Source organism: Mya arenaria, chromosome 15 (genome assembly GCF_026914265.1).
Source record: "Mya arenaria isolate MELC-2E11 chromosome 15, ASM2691426v1".
NCBI classification, from domain to species: Eukaryota; Metazoa; Mollusca; class Bivalvia; order Myida; family Myidae; genus Mya; species Mya arenaria.
Genome location: NC_069136.1, coordinates 56,401,521 through 56,420,743, shown reverse-complemented (window position 1 = coordinate 56,420,743; position 19,223 = coordinate 56,401,521).

Here is a 19,223-nt window from a genome sequence, read left to right as displayed (position 1 = left end):
ACAAAATCATAGTGGCTGACCGAAAATCAAACGTTTGTTGATGTTCGAAAATGATTTACATCACATACACATCTATCCATTTACCTCTCGAGAAACAGGATACTTTTGGGTCCTCGCCGATCTAGCGGTCGTTGAAAGGGAAGAGTTTTCCGTGCATTTTCCTGGATATCTTGTGGACAGTAAGGACTGGTTTTTGAAGCTGTTGATTATATATTAATACAAAAAAGAAAAGAAAAAAAATCAAACTAGATTATCGTTGTTTTGGTATATGTTTTCAAAGAAATTATATCTTCGCGACGTTTGCTCCACGAGGACGCGCCGGTCACATTTAAATGTATGATATACAGAACAGAAAGATGAAAATGATATTTCAGACTGAGGAATTATATCTAACAAGGGGTTTGTCAAACATCTACGTCGATTCGCTGTTTAGGATTTTCCTTAGCGATGAAAATAATCGAAAACTCCTGGTATTCAAAAGAGGCAACTTTGATGATGAAGAATTGAAGTAGGACACAAGTACTCGTATTTAGTGAAAGGCATAGCTGTCAGCAAAGAGGGCTCGTCCCTTCTTGCAACCAGTTCAGAAGACGGACGTAATTCTTATGCATCCTGGTGATCGGTGGATTTTCAACAACTTCCTTCCGGTCTCAATGCTGGATGGGAAATCCAGTGCAGTTGCACTAATGGAATCGAATGATGAACAATTTCTCTACGTCGCTGTTAACAAAACGGAAATGTTTTTCTTACATTAGTGTGAGATTTTTGCCTTCAAGTTCGTGCCAACAAAGAGTACGGACTTCACAGTGGAGTTAGATCGAGTGTTATATACGCGATGGTCATAATTTATGGAACTATTAGGGCTACGTGCAATTGTGATGGCTCTGGACCGATCGAGAGAGATGTGCTCCCTCGTACATTTTGACTACTTGAACATAATACTGGACTGGGTACATGTCGACATTTAAAGCGGCTGTACTCCGTATGATAAAATTGCGGAAAAAAAGAAAATTGTCGAAACCTGACATAAACCTGGCATCGATGTGTACAAACTTGCATTGAAACTTACTAACTGAAGTACCACATAGTTTACAATTTATTTAAGATACGCAGTTATTTCGAATGTTTCCATTAAAAAAGATTACTGGGTATGTCTACCAGGTAGAATTTATTCCTTATGCGTGATTGGCTAGTCGGTGTTATCACGTGATATTACCGAGGTACGTGTATAGCGTAACTATGTCACCCATTTAAAGTAAGCCGTCGTGGCTTAGTGGATACGACGCTAGACTGCAATTTTGGTACGGATTGTAACCCGGTCGCCGACACATTTTTTTTTACATTTTTGGTACTTTTTTTACAATTATGATATCAAAGCGTAACACATTCTATTGAATAATTGTCCTGAGATTCGTTACAGAAAAAAATCATGGTGCCAATCTGGTGTACAGTCCCTTTAAGGAAATTGAATTAATGTAGCTTGCTATACACTATTGACTTCTTGTATAGTGTGTATTATGTGAAAATGATTCAGTATTGTTTAATGATTTAAACTGGGTGTACTATTGTTATTGATCAGGTTTTAAAAAACAGTTGTGCAAGTTTCTGGTGTTTTCTGTTATATGTTACAAGTATATATAAAGATATACCTTGTTGTCGATGTGTTGGTAAGTGGAATCAAGGTCAAGGTTGGTGTTATTTAAAAATACACGTTTTCGCTCAATTACATGTACTTAGTTTAGAAGTATAACCTTGAGATTGTATTTGGGGTTGTTCTGTCAAGGCCAAGGTCGCTGTTGCTAAAATGGAAAACGGTATCTGCTCAATAAGATGAGTAAGGAAGTATGTTTTATAAGTGATGGAACTTGGTGTGTAGCAATATTTATGCGAAAAGCTACACAAACAAGCTCAGTTGCAAAAGGTTTAAACATAAACCCGGTTTAATGGCACTGGGTAAAGGCCAAGATTACGTAAACTAAAGACTACCGTTCTCAGTCTCTGTAAAACTGGAAATTATGACAACATTAAATGTAAGTGCGGAGCGACTTTATACAGCTTCCACACAGCACTCACAAAACTGCTGTAAATTTCAATATTTATGCGAAAAGCTACAGAAACAAGCTCAGTAGCAAAAGGTTTTAACATAAACCCGGTTTAATGGCACTGGGTAAAGGCCAAGATTACGTGAACTAAAGACTAACGTTCTCAGTCTCTGTAAAACTGGAAATTATGACAACATTAAATGTAAGTGCGGGGCGACTTTTTACAGCTTCCACACGTTACTCACAAAGCCGAAGAGGAGACGTACCTTCGGAAGGCATTGTGTGTGTGCGTGCGTGCATGCGTGCGAAAGCGTGTACATGCCTGCGTGTGTGTGTGTGTGTGTGTGGGGGGGGGGGGGGGGGCAATGGTCAATGTCAACGTCAATTACGTCTCTGTTATTAAATTAAGAAGAAAAACATAATCCTCTAAATACTTTTAGTTATAAATAATGTATGGTGGTGAATCATGGTTTACAGCATGCTCATATGAGGAGGCACCTTGGGATTATATTTGGCGGCAGGCGAGATCAGAGTCATGGTTGATGTTACTCAACCTACAAACACACAATTTCCGTTAAATGTAATTAGTATATTAAAGGTTTATAACACCTGCAAATCGAACGGTGACATTAAATTATATATACGCTCAACAGTAACAGGGCATTCTCGACAACACTGACGATATAAACTATGACACTGATATTTATTTAGCATAAATGCATAATTTGAGTATGATATAAATCAGCGCCTAATCTATGGAAATAGCTACGATGTGATATAGAAAAGGATTTAAAATATACCCTTTCGAAATTACATTCAATCTTAATATCAGCAGCATTGCTTTTTGAAATGGTTACATGTATTTCAAAAGTATGCTTCAAAAATACTACCCGAATATTTACTATCCAAAATAACATACATCAACATGCGGTTTTGATTATAACGCTATAAATCAAGGAAAAAAAATTCTCCTGTACATGTGTGGCGATCTATCTAAAGAAACAAATGTCCGGATAATATTTCTTGGAGTGTTCTGTCCCGATACATGTGTAACCGTACCGTAAAGCTGCACTCTCACAGATTTACCGTATTGCAACTTTTTATTATTATGTTTTGTCTTGGAATGAGCACAGTTTTGCGTAAATATCAGCGATAAAAGACTGCTGACAAAAGATCAGACCGTAGATTTTCATATTTTCGTTCAAAAATAAATGTTTTATGGCTAAAAGCGTTACTAATGGTTTTAAAAAATGCATAAAACATCAATTTTTAACTTAAATATAAAAAGCTGCGATCTAACCTTTTGTCGACAGTCTTATATGACTGGTTTACATGAATATTCGCATAAACTGGCTCGTTCCAAGACAAAAATTAAATAAAAAAAGTTGTTGAAACGTTTAATCTATGAGAGTGCAGCTGTAACAATACCTTGTCCTTCGAATGGATGTCGCCGTTCTTGTTGCTACAAACACAACTCTAACCAAGTTTGCTTAATACCCAAGATTGGGCGATTGTTCAGAACTTTGTTAGAGTTAACAAAGTTTTTAACCTCATCGTTGTTAACTTTTAAATCTGTATTGCTTTGAAAGTTTCACGGATTCGTTAACAAACTGGCGTATTTCTATGCTTTATTTAAATAAATGCGCACATCGTAAAATATTTTACCTTAACAGTAAACAACGACGTCGTTAATCAGGCTGTTAACTTTAACTTTTAGTTCTGGACAATCAGGCTATTAATGATTTTCAAATATGGATGCGCCCATTTCATTTGTTAGGTATTCCAAGAAGAACACTTGCCATTGAAACATCATCTTATTGTATAATAACGGGATATCCAAGGTTATCCTTGCCCTACAATACCTGATTGCAGGACTCTATTCTTAAGACCATGTCGACAAATACTGAAGCTGAGACCCGCTTTTTGTACGCGATATTCAAAGCCCTTGAAACGAATTACGTATAAGCTAAAAATTTGGAAGTATTTGGTTCGCAGACTCCCAAATTAGTTAACTAAAAGGTTGGCGTATTTGAAATTTAAGGGACAGGGCAGGTATGGAGGCCTTGATGGAATAAACTACAAGATTTGCAAGGAATGCTACTCGAATGATGACACTACCAATGTTTCTATCTTCGCAGCGACACTCTTTCGATAACGAAGGTCGTTATTTGGCTTAAAACGATACATATGTCGATTTTTATGTGGGTTCGGGACATGCTCCCTGAAAATACAGCTAAAATACTGGATAAACATATTTATAAGTATTTCGTTTTCTTTTACACTTTAGAACTTTAAATGTATATGTCAGAAATCTGTATTTAATTCATTTTTTTAGGCAAGCAGTAAAGGCCACGTCCTTCAAAGTTTATAAGAAGCAACGCCCCTGATTTAGCTAATAGGGGAGGTCACTGCGTATATAATTGCCAAACAAATCGTTTCAACATTCAGTATAATTTTGCCTTCTTTGACCTTGACTTTCTGTAAGTGTCGTGCTAAATCGCTGAGCGACTAGCTGGCGATATAGAAATGAAGGAGATATGCTGATCAATTGCTGACCTTATAGACAAAGAAGGAAAACATATTATTGAAGTTATGTTTTTCTGAGTACAACTTCTCCAATATCGAGTTTCCCTATACGTTACATATACGTCAGCTAAGAAATTGGTCAGTAACTTTTCACCATCGAGTTTCCCTATACGTTATATTAGTCAGCACTTTGCAGTGAACACTGAAGTTGACTGATCATTTAAAAACAGAACAAATTATCCAATATCGAGTTTCCCTTCGTTTAGCATTGGTCAGCTAAGAAATAAGAACTCCTCTCTAATATTTAGTAAAAATTATCGGCTAATTAAGTAAGTTAAAAAGTCGATGGAGTTTAAACAAGTCACAATTAGTTTAAAGGATTTGTAATTACACAAATTACATGATGATATAACAATATTTTTCACTTACCGACTGCTTTGGCACCAACTGGTAAAATCCAAACTTTTATCAAGAAAATTACCCGCTTTAAATCAAGATTATGAAAACACAGGACACTCGGTTAAATTGCCTAAGTATTTCGCCTGTAAATGTCCAACAATTAAAATCACAATGAAACTATTAGAAAACACAAAGTTTCAAGTCCAGTTAAAAAAAACTCACTACATTTAACTATATGAGAACGCAAATTCACTTGATAAAATCCTTATAAATAAATAGTTAGAATTGAATGACCTGTATAGCAATCGTTAACTATGCAACGAATATGGAAGTGATATTCCCAACCAAGAAAATGAACAAGAGGGCCCTGAAGGCCCTGTATCGTTCACCTGATCCAATAAAGATTATCAAGAATAACATTCTGATCAAGTTCAATGAACATATGGTCATAAATGTGGCCTCTAGAGTGTTGACATGCTTTTCCTATTATTTGACCTGGTGACCTAGTTTTTGACCGCACATGACCCAGATTCGAACTTGGCCTAGAGCTAATCAATATAAACATTCTGACTTATTATGAACATACAGTCATAAATGTGACCTCTAGAGTGCTAACAAGCTTTTCCTATGATTTGACCTAATAACCTAGTTTTGACCGCACATGATCCGGATTCAAACTTGACTTAAAGATTATTAATATAAACATTCCTACCAAATTTCATGAAGATACAGTTATAAATGTAACCTCTAGGGTGTTAACAAGCTTTTCCTATTATTTGACCTGGTGACCTAGTTTTTGACCGCATATAACCCAGATTCGAACTTGACCTAGAGCTAATCAATATAAACATTCTGACGAAGTTTCATGAACATGCAGTCATAAATGTGACCTCTAGAGTGCTATCAAGCATTTCCTATGATTTGACCAAATGACCTAATTTTTGACCGCATATGAGCCAGATTTAAACTTGACTTAGAGATCATTAATATTAAAATTCTGACCAACTTTCATGAACAAATATTTATAAATGTGACCTCTAGATTGTTAAAAAGCTTTTCCTTCAATTTGACCTGATGACCTAGTTTTTGATCGCACATGACCAAGATTCGAACTTGGCCTAGAGCTAATCAATATATACATTCTGACCAAGTTTCATGAACATACAGTCATACATGTGACCTCTAGAGTGCTAACAAGCTCCTATGATTTGACCTGGTGACCCAGTTTTTGACCGCACTTGATCCAGATTTAAATTTGACTTAAAGATTATTAATATAAACATTCTGACCAACTTTCATGAAGCTACAGTCATAAATGAGACCTCTATAGTGTTAACAAGTTTTTCCTTTAATTTGACCTGGTGACCTAGTTTTTAACCCCAGATGAAACAATATCGAACTCGTCCAAGATTTTATTGAGGGTAACATTCTGACCAAGTTTCATTAAGATTGTGCCCAAATTGTGACCTCTAGAGTGTTAACAGTCAAATTGTTGACGACGGACGACGACGACGGACGACTACGACGGACACAGGGCGATCACAATAGCTCACCTTGAGCAGTTCGTGCTCAGGTGAGCTAAAATATATGTTTGCCTTGTTATTCCCAAAACAACTTCGAAAATACAAGAGATAAATTAACAATTTCTTAATAAAAATGATCAATAGGGGATTGGCAAACAACATTCTTTTGATCGTTCTTTGATGTAGTGCAGATAGTTTGACACAGATAGTGAGGCTAACATTTAAAGCTACATTCACAATTAAAATTTAAAAAAATCAAACAATTGTAAATGAAACACCTAAAAAAGTAATTAAATTCGTGATATTTTCTCATGCTTTCATCGAACCAGCAAAACAATATAACTCAATTCATTTTAATGAAATGCCATTTTCAAGAAAACAACACAAACATCCGTCTATACTTACACTTAAAGGAGTATATGAAATAAATTAAACAAAGTGCGTCTTGAAAAGTCTTTAATTTCAAAACTTCATCTTTTCCCCTTCTTTGTCTGTATGGTCAGCAATTGGTCAGCAACTCTCTTCTAATCTATATCGTCAGCACTTTAAAACACCCACAATAGTTATTTCCCTTAGTTTTGAAGTCTCGTGCGATGATACCATGTGGCCAGGTCCTGCTAGTCCCTCGATATTTAAAACAACCGTGGCTACGAAAGAGTAGGTTTTATTCTGTTTCCACGCGATCCACGACAGATATACATTTGATCTTTTCTTATTTTTTTTTGAACGGGTTATCTTTGGTTCGCTTAAGATCGAGTTATGTTGAATTGTCCTCACTTCCCCCACCCACCCATACAGTTGAAGGCCAATATAAAGATGCCGTGGTTTTATATAATTTTTAGCTCTACTGGCCAAAGGCCAGAAGAGCTTATGCGATGGTAATGTGTACATGTACGTAGTATGTGCGTCTGTAAACAATTTCTTGTTAACTTGATACAGTCTTCAGTTTTGATTGTATCTCGATGAAACTTGTACAGTATATAGATATCAATTAGAGCTTCATTCCTTTCGAAAACCAGCCATATCCACCAATGCATGCCTAGATTATGGGCCTTGAAAGTTTTAAATTAAAGAAATGATATTTTTAGTTAACTTATTTTTAGCCATTCAGGTCTGCATGAGCGTATTTTATTTTTAGCCAAGTTTACGGGTACATGTAAATTCAAGTCTAGGACTAAGGGAGGGAATTTACTGGCTGCACCCAGGGTTCACAGGTTTGGTAAAATTAAATTGGGATAGATTTGAAAATCTTTTTGTGTGTTTTTATATCCATCTCGGCACAATTGCTTGTGAATGTTTGTTCAAATTGATCAATGTTGTCCTCGGATGCCCTTGACTTTGACCTTTTGACCAACTTTTTTTTTTTTTTAAAACTACAGAAATTTTTACAATGAGTACAGTTTTGAAAGCATTTTTTTTGTCAGATGACTTTTACTTGGCACATATTAAAATAGTTCATGCAACTAATCTGCTTACAATACTTTCTGGGCTCAGATGTTGAACGTGCAATGTTTTCAGGTAACCCAAACACAAAATGTGAACTTTATGTCTGTTGCCTTTTACCCATACATACATGCTCTGGATTGAAAATGTCCACAAGAGCCATGCCAGTAGAGCATAGGCCCTTTTGGGCCTCTAGTTCTTATAAACGCAAGCTTTTTTTTGTTTTATTAGGAATAAGATTGAGATGTGTACAGGTAAAAAGAGTTTGAGTTTGGTTTGAGATGAACAAACGTAACGGTCCGCTGTGCAGGCTGCGATATACGTTCACAATAATGTAACGGTTAGCTGTAGGCGGCAGATGTGCGTTAATAATAATCTAACAGTCCGCTGTAGGCGGCGGTAGTCTAAATAATTGTATGTTGACAGATTTTTTTTAATGATATTTTGCTTGACTATTCGAAGAATAAGGAGAGCTATCCTAGTCACCCGAGCATCGGCGTCGTCATAACCACTTATGTTAAAGTTTACGTACCACCTCAAATATTTTCAAAGTCCATTGACATATGGCTTTGAAACTTTGCAAACTTGTTAACAATCATGCCCCAAACCTGTACACAGGAGGAGGTAACTCTATCAAACATTTTGACAAAATTATGCCCCTCTTTCAACTTAGAATTACGTTAAAGTTTGTGTACCACCTCAAATATTTTCAAAGTCCATTGACATCTGGCTTTGAAACTTTGCAGGCTTGTTCACCATCATGCCCCAACCTGTACAAAGGAGGAGGTCACTGTATCAAGCATTTTGACAAAATAATGCCCCTCTTTCGACTTCGAATTTATGTTAAAGTTTGCATACCACCTCAAATATTTTCAAAGTCCATTGACAAATGGCTTTGAAACTTTGCACGCTTGTTAAGCAACATGGCCCCAATCTGTACACAGGAGGAGGTAACTCTATAAAGCATTTTGACAAAATAATGCCCCTTTTTCGACTTAGAATTTACGTTAAAGTTTGCATACCACCTCAAATATTTTCAAAATCCATTGACATATGGCTTTGAAACTTTGCACGCTTGTTAAGCAACATGCCCCCAATCTGTACACAGGAGGAGGTAACTCTATCAAGCATTTTGACAAAATAATGCCCCTTTTTCGACTTAGAATTTACGTTAAAGTTTGCGTACCACCTCAAATATTTTCCAATTCAATTTATGTAAATATCTCAGCACATCATGTGCCCACAGGTCCGGGGAAAAGAGCGGGGACTTTGACCTGCTGTTAAAAAATACCTTAAAAAAATGCAGCCCTGGGACCCTAGGTATAAGGCCCATTCCCTGCTGTTTTTGGCATTAAGATAACACTACTGCATTCACATGGCACTGCGGGTTAAAACACGGCCCTTTTCCCCAGCTATCCCCGGTATACCCCGGCTGGACCTGGGGGGTGTTGTTACAAGTGACTGGTGCATTGTAACAGTCAAGATTTGCCTAGAAGCTATAGAATTTTATGGAGATTTTAATCAGCATTTGGTCAGATTAACATTTCTGATTGATACTTGCCATTTAATGCTTAATATATAACATGATTATCACCCTCAGGCATTTTCTTTTCAAAAATAGGTCGGGTAGGTAGGCTTTTTTATTTATTTTTTATTAGGCTTTATATAAGAATATCATTTTCATCATTGGAGAATGGTGTTAAAGCTATCTTCTGTATAAGCATTTAAGGTTTAAACTAGATATTGAAAAGCAATTTAAAAAAAAAAACGATTTTTTTTTTTTCAAACTGACTATAAAAACGGTAGGGTCGGGTAAAACGAACCAAATATAATTTTTTTAGGCCTAAACGCAAACAGTATTTTTTTAAGAGTGTTAACAATAGAAGAGATAACAACTTCCATTGTACTGACATTGTATACCTGTCCCCAGTTTATTATTAAAATATCCAACCAACTATTTTGACCTTGATCTTTTGACAATTATTATGGAAATTCTTAGGTAAAATTTCAGGTTATAACAAACATTTGCTATACTGTTTTCATAAAATGATAAATAATTGAATAATCTGTAATAAATAACCTCACTATCTGAAATAATTGCTTAATCAATCTGTTATAAATAAATTCAAAATCAGTGACAAATAATTGCATGATCTTTGGTAAATAATTGCATATTCTATACTATTGGTATAATTTCTGTATAAACAGGTGGGACTGATGGCTTCTCTTGTTGCGTATCCTGTATATGGCATCCAGCGACCAGCGAGCATTATTGTAGGACTCACGAGTGCAGCATCATCTTGGCAGTTCCCTCGACTTTGGAACTGGGGAAGTTTTATTTTAACTTCATATTTTGATTAGTATATTTGTAATGCTTCCTGAAAAAATCTGGTAGCATATAGTCACCGCTTCGTCCGTCTGCCTGTCTGTCTATGATCAAGTTGATATGCAAAGCCTGAGTGAAAGTCAAGGTCACAACCTCAAGGTTCGACCAATGTCCTTGTTTTATTCCCTTGCCACAATCTGCAAGAGCAATATAGGAATGCCTCTTCATTTACCGTCCCGTTTATCATTTTCCTATTTACAGCCTGTTAAGCCATCCTTAATTTAAAAAAGAACTATATTTGCAGTGGCTTGACCAATTTAAAAAAGAACTAGATTTGCCATGAAAACTTTTCTGACTCACATAAGATAATAATTTAATTTTGGGTTTTCAATAGGAGCATGATGATTTATATTTGTATTTGATTTCAATTTTAGGCTCAGTTTCTGATAAATACAAAATGGTTCAAGGTGCCATGAAAAAGAATCATTATTAAGAAAGAATAACTGATTATTTTTATCAATTCATATACAATATTGCGAGCCTACAATGGAAATTACAGACATTGTGATGTGGTTAGTGTAAATAACAGTAATACTTCAACACAGCATTATAAACAACAGTTACACATTTTTCACAAATGAAAATGGGAGGAAATCTACTTGTGCATTGAAACTTAGTAACAACACAATCATAAGCCAATAATCAATAACATTCCTAATAAAGAAGCAGATGTAGCAAAATTAATACTGGGGTAATCATGTACAAATTGCAAGAGAGCCCATGCCATGGATGACAACAAAAGGAACACCCACATACCAGGTAATGATTTGGTATACGCCAATAGGAGTGATAGCAGACAAGGCAGTGCAAGGAAATACCCTGACAGGAGTATCAATGTACAAGGCAGTATTATAAAATACGCCGACAGGAATATCAATGGACAAGGCAGAACTATAAAATACGCTGACAAGAATATCAAGGGACATGGCAGTACTATAGCATACGCCGACAGGAATATCAGTGGACAAGGCAGTACTTTAAAATACGCCGACAGGAATATCAAATGACATGGCAGTACTTTAAAATACGCTGACAGGAATACAAATGACATGGCAGTACTATAACATACGCCGACAGGAAAATCAAATGACATGGCAGTACTATGAAATACGCCGACAGGAATATCAATGGACAAGGCAGTACTATAAAATACGCCGACAAGAATATCGAATGACATGGCAGTACTATAACATACGCCGACAGGAATATCGATGGACAAGGCAGTACTATAGCATACGCTGACAGGAATATCAAATGACATGGCAGTACTATAGCATACGCCGACAGGAATATCGATGCACAAGGCAGTACTATAGCATACGCCGACAGGAATATCAAATGACATGGCAGTACTATAGCATACGCCGACAGGAATACCAGATGACATGGCAGTACTATGAAATACGCCGACAGGAATACAAATGACATGGCAGTACTATGAAATACGCCGACAGGAATATCAATGGACAAGGCAGTACTATAAAATACGCCGACAAGAATATCGAATGACATGGCAGTACTATAACATACGCTGACAGGAATATCAAATGACATGGCAGCACTATAACATACGCCGACAGGAATATCGAATGACATGGCAGCACTATAACATACGCCGACAGGAATATCGATGGACAAGGCAGTACTATAAAATACGCCGACAGGAATATCAAATGACATGGCAGTACTAAAACATACGCCGACAGGAATATCAATGGACAAGGCAGTACTATAAAATACGCCAACAAGAATATCGAATGACATGGCAGTACTATGAAATACGCCGACAGGAATATCAAATGACATGGCAGTACTATAACATACGCCGACAGGAATATCAAATAACAAGGCAGTACTATGAAATACGCCGACAGGAATATCAAATGACATGGCAGTACTATAACATACGCCGACAGGAATATCAAATGACAAGGCAGTACTATGAAATACGCCGACAGGAATATCAAATGACATGGCAGTACTATAACATACGCCGACAGGAATATCAAATGACATGGCAGTACTATGAAATACGCCGACAGGAATATCAAATGACATGGCAGTACTATGAAATACGCCGACAGGAATATCAAATGACATGGCAGTACTATAACATACGCCGACAGGAATATCAAATGACATGGCAGTACTATGAAATACGCCGACAGGAATATCAAATAACAAGGCAGTACTATGAAATACGCCGACAGGAATATCAAATGACATGGCAGTACTATAACATACGCCGACAGGAATATCAAATGACATGGCAGTACTATAACATACGCTGACAGGAATATCGATGGACAAGGCAGTACTATGAAATACGCCGACAGGAATATCAAATGACATGGCAGTACTATAACATACGCCGACAGGAATATCAAATGACAAGGCAGTACTATGAAATACGCCGACAGGAATATCAAATGACATGGCAGTACTATAACATACGCTGACAGGAATATCAAATGACATGGCAGTACTATGAAATACGCCGACAGGAATATCAAATGACATGGCAGTACTATAACATACGCCGACAGGATTATCGATGGACAAGGCAGTACTATGAAATACGCCGACAGGAATATCCAATGACATGGCAGTACTATGAAATATGCCAACAGGAATATCAAATGACAAGGCAGTACTATAAAATACGCCGACAGGAATATCAAATGACATGGCAGTACTATAACATACGCCGACAGGAATATCAAATGACAAGGCAGTACTATGAAATACGTCGACAGGAATATCAAATGACATGGCAGTACTATAACATACGCTGACAGGAATATCAAATGACATGGCAGTACTATGAAATACGCCGACAGGAATATCAAATGACATGGCAGTACTATAACATACGCTGACAGGATTATCGATGGACAAGGCAGTACTATGAAATACGCCGACAGGAATATCAAATGACATGGCAGTACTATAACATACGCCGACAGGAATATCGATGGACAAGGCAGTACTATAACATACGCTGACAGGAATATCAAATGACATGGCAGTACTATGAAATACGCCGACAGGAATATCAAATGACATGGCAGTACTATAACATACGCTGACAGGAATATCGATGGACAAGGCAGTACTATGAAATACGCCGACAGGAATATCAAATGACATGGCAGTACTATAACATACGCCGACAGGAATATCAAATGACAAGGCAGTACTATGAAATACGCCGACAGGAATATCAAATGACATGGCAGTACTATAACATACGCCGACAGGAATACAAATGACATGGCAGTACTATGAAATACGCCGACATGAATATCAAATGACATGGCAGTACTATAACATACGCCGACAGGAATATCAAATGACATGGCAGTACTTTTTAACATACGCCGACAGGAATATCAAATGACATGGCAGTACTATAACATACGCCGACAGGAATATCGATGGACAAGGCAGTACTATAACATACGCTGACAGGAATATCAAATGACATGGCAGTACTATGAAATACGCCGACAGGAATATCAAATGACATGGCAGTACTATAACATACGCTGACAGGAATATCGATGGACAAGGCAGTACTATGAAATACGCCGACAGGAATATCAAATGACATGGCAGTACTATAACATACGCTGACAGGATTATCGATGGACAAGGCAGTACTATGAAATACGCCGACAGGAATATCAAATGACATGGCAGTACTATAACATACGCCGACAGGAATACAAATGACATGGCAGTACTATGAAATACGCCGACATGAATATCAAATGACATGGCAGTACTATAACATACGCCGACAGGAATATCAAATGACATGGCAGTACTTTTTAACATACGCCGACAGGAATATCAAATGACATGGCAGTACTATAACATACGCCGACATGAATATCAAATGACATGGCAGTACTTTAACATACGCCGACAGGAATACAAATGACATGGCAGTACTATAACATACGCCGACAGGAATATCAAATGACATGGCAGTACTATAACATACGCCGACAGGAATATCAAATGACAAGGCAGTACTATGAAATACGCTGACAGGAATATTGAAGGACAAGGCAGTACTATGAAATACGCCGACAGGTATATCGAATGACATGGCAGTACTATAACATATACTGACAGGAATATCCATGGACAAGGCAGTACTATGAAATACGCCGACAGGAATATCAAATGACATGGCAGTACTATAACATACGCTGACAGGAATATCGATGGACAAGGCAGTACTATGAAATACGCCGACAGGAATATCAAATGACATGGCAGTACTATAACATACGCTGACAGGAATATCGATGGACAAGGCAGTACTATGAAATACGCCGACAGGAATATCAAATGACATGGCAGTACTATGAAATACGCTGACAGGAATATCGAATGACATGGCAGTACTTTAACATACGCTGACAGGAATATCAAATGACATGGCAGTACTATAACATACGCTGACAGGAATATCGATGGACAAGGCAGTACTATGAAATACGCTGACAGGAATATCAAATGACATGGCAGGACTATAACATACGCCGACAGGAATATCAAATGACATGGCAGTACTATGAAATACACCGACAGGAATATCAAATGACAAGGCAGTACTATGAAATACGCTGACAGGAATATCGAATGACATGGCAGTACTATAACATATGCCGACAGGAATATCAAATGACATGGCAGTACTAAAACATACACCGACAGGAATATCGATGGACAAGGCAGTACTATGAAATACGCCGACAGGAATATCAAATGACATGGCAGTACTATAAAATACGCCGACAGGAATACAAATGACATGGCAGTACTAAAACATACGCCGACAGGAATGTTGATGGACAAGGCAGTACTATGAAATACGCCGACAGGAATACCAATGGAAAAGGCAGTACTATGAAATACGCCGACAGGAATACCATTGGAAAAGTCAGTACTATAAAATACGCCGACAAGAATATCAATGGACAAGGCAGTACTATAAAATACTCTGACAGGAGTCAATGGACTTGGCAGTACTATGAAATACCCGACAGAAGTACCAAAGAGTCAACTTAGTCTCAGAACTAATCCAACATGAATATCAACAGACAAGGCAGTACTTAAAATATGCCAATAGAAGTAACAACCGACACAGCAGTACTATGAAATACCCCGACTGAAGCATCAGCAGACAGCGGCTGCTGATTTGAAAAACTCTGGAAAAATAATGAAGTTTGTTAGTTGAATGCTGTTCTCTGGTTCATTATTATCATTACTATATTTAAGCAATATCCAAATACCAACCACTGAACTGCGAACAGTCTGGATCGAATCAACACATTTTTGTATTGATTTAAGGATGGCCTTAGCTGCAGCTTTGAAATATTTAAACATAACATTATAAAATATTTTTCTATAAATATGAAAATAATGAACTATATTTTCTGTTTACCACATTTGATGGTGCTTTGAAAAATACAGCATTTATTTAGTTTAACAAAGAAAGTCTTCATACTACGGAGGTAGATATCCGCTACAAGCAGAGCCCAGCACAGCTCAGCCCTGCGATTCCTTAGTAGAGATCTGCTTCCAACAGCAGCCTTATAACAGCTCAGCCCTGTGATTTCCGAGTAGAGATCTGCATCCAGTAGTAGTATTGAGAACAGCTCAGCCCTGCAATTCTTGAGTAAAAATCTACTTCCAAAAGCAGCCTAAGAACAGCTCAGCCCTGCAATTCCCAAGTAGAGATCTGCATCCTCTTAAGCAGCATTGAGGACTGCTCAGCCTTACAATTTCCGAGTAGAGATCTGCATCCAGTAGCAGCATTGCAGACAGCTCAGTTGATGCAGACCAGTGAAGTACACATCAACAATGGTATACACTATCTTGTTGGAAGTTGGTGTCATCAACAATCTCGTACTCTGAAGAGACAGCCTCATGGGATTGGCCATAAGTTGGACCGGTCAAGATCACCAACCTATCCAATCATGAAGCTGTACCTGTTGCAAGTTACAACTATCGCTGCCACGCGTGTGCAATTTGACACAGTCCATGTAGAAATCATTGTATCAAACATCATTTTCTTTCACATTTATAATCATTTGAATAAAAGATCCGAACCATTAACTACATTTGTGATGACATTTCCCAACACACCCATTGGATGACATGTTTCACATGTTTTACACATCAAGGCAACGTGTACATCCTATTTCCTTCTCCTTATTTATGTGTCGGGGGAATAGAGCTGTCATCCTGATTACCTTGTTAAAATTATGTTTTATTTTATTTAAAGCAATCCTTAAAAATGGTTTGTTTACAGTGGCCCAAAACCCAGACTCTTAGTATTGACAAATAAGTTGTGTTAAGGGTGTTTAAATATGATTTCACAATAAACAGGAAAAAGGGCTTCAAATATCTAAAACTGATTCAGCTTGTCTGTTTTTCCAAGAAAAAAGTTATTGTCATTGCTGAATTGTTGTTAGCATTGGGGTCATAATTTTAGTTTTGTTACCATTGGTGTCATAATTTTAGTGTTGTTAGCATTGGTGTTATAATTTTAGTGTTGTTAGCATTGGTGTTATAATTTTAGTGTTGTTAGCATTGGTGTTATAATTTTAGTGTTGTTAGCATTGGTGTTATAATTTTAGTGTTGTTAGCATTGGTGTTATAATTTTAGTGTTGTTAGCATTGGCGTCATAGTTTTAGTGTTGTTAGCATTGGCGTCATAGTTTTAGTGTTGTTAGCATTGGTGTTATAATTTTAGTGTTGTTAGCATTGGTGTTATAATTTTAGTGTTGTTAGCATTGGTGTTATAATTTTAGTGTTGTTAGCATTGGTGTTATAATTTTAGTGTTGTTAGCATTGGTGTCATAGGTTTAGTTTTGTTAGCATTTATGTCATAGCCTTAGTGTGCTTAGCATTGGCATCAAAGCCTAAGTGTGCTTAGCATTGGCATTGTAGCCTTAGTGTGGTTAGCATTGGTGTCATAGCTTAGTGTGCTTAGCATTGGCATCATAGCCTTAGTGTGCTTAGCATTGGCATCATAGCCTTAGTGTGCTTAGCATTGGCATCATAGCCTTAGTGTGCTTAGCATTGGCATCACAGCTTAGTGTGCTTAGCATTGGCGTCATAGCCTTAGTGTGGTTAGCATTGGCATCATAGTCTTAGTGTTGTTAGCATTGGCATTATAGCCTTAGTGTGCTTAGCATTAGCATCATAGCCTTAGTGCGCTTAGCATTGGCGTCACAGCTTAGTCTGCTTAACATTGGCGTAATAGCCTTAGTGTGGTTAGCATTAGCATCATAGTCTTAGTGTTGTTAGCATTGGCATTATAGCCTTAGTGTGGTTAGCATTGGTGCCACTGCCTTAGTTTGGTTAGCCTTGATGTTATAGCCTTAGTGTGCTTAGCATTGGCATCATAGCCTTAGTGTGCTTAGCATTGGTGTCACTGCCGTAGTGTGGTTAGCATTGATGTTATAGCCTTAGTGTGGTTAGCATTGATGTTATAGCCTTAGTGTGGTTAGCATTGGTGTCACTGCCGTAGTGTGGTTAGCACTGATGTTATAGCCTTAGTGTGGTTAGCATTGGTGTCACTGCCGTAGTGTGGTTAGCATTGATGTTATAGCCTTAGTGTGGTTAGCATTGGTGTCACTGCCTAAGTTTGGTTAGCCTTGATGTTATAGCCTTAGTGTGCTTAGCATTGGTGTCACTGCCTAAGTTTGGTTAGCCTTGATGTTATAGCCTTAGTGTGCTTAGCATTGGTGTCACTGTTATAGTGTGGTTAGCATTGATGTTATAGCCCAGGGCTTTTTCTTTAGTATCCACGGGTACGACTATCAGACCCATTCTTAAAGCAAAATATAAGATATTTTCCCAATCTTCAAAAAAAAATCCCAATCAAAAATAAAAATGATTTTTTTTTCTTCTTTTTTTAAGAAAGTCTTTTTACATGTACTGGATCATTTTCAACATCATATCAATTATGTGATGTAAAGTTTTTTTGATAATTGAATTCGGAAATCGTTTATTTTCATCACATTCAGATATCTGTATGAAATATTATCTGTCATGATCGATTTATTGCATTAGATATTTACAACCATGGATTTATATTTAGCTATTTTGGGTCTTTTAAAGGGAAATAAACTAATATAAAACCATTTCCTAATTTGCTGGAGACTAGACAGCTTTTTCTTTAAACTGTAAAATTTCCCAAATTCGGCATTTTCAAGACGCAAAATTTCCCAAAATGTCTAGGGTCTTTTTCCCAAATTGGGCAGAAAAAGCCCTGTAGCCTTAGTGTGGTTAGCCTTGATGTCATAGCCTTAGTGTGGTTAGCCTTGATGTCACTGCCATAGTGTGGTTAGCATTGATGTTATAGCCTTAGTGTGGTTAGCATTGATGTTATAGCCTTAGTGTGGTTAGCCTTGATGTTATAGCCTTAGTGTGGTAAACATTGATGTCATAGCCTTAGTGTGGTTAGCATTGGTGTCACTGCCTTAGTGTGGTTAGCATTGATGTCATAGCCTTAGTGTGGTTAGCATTGATGTCACTGCCTCAGTATGTTTAGCATGTGTGTCACTGCCTTAGAGTTGTTAGCATTGATGTCATAGCCTTAGTGTGGTTAGCATTAGCATCATAGCCATCATAACATTGATGTGATAGGCTGTGTGATACTATGTTACCAGAGACAGTATGCACATGTAGCAGTTCCATGACTACATTATTTTTTTTTTGAGAAAGTCTGGGACTGCTGAAAAACACACTAAACGTTTGCATCAGCTAATGGTGCTCTTGTTGTGAATTCTCTGATGTTGGGGGGAGGCAACTATAAACAAACATTTTTAAGGATGGCCTTATTATACTAATATTTCTATAAATATTTTGTATTTT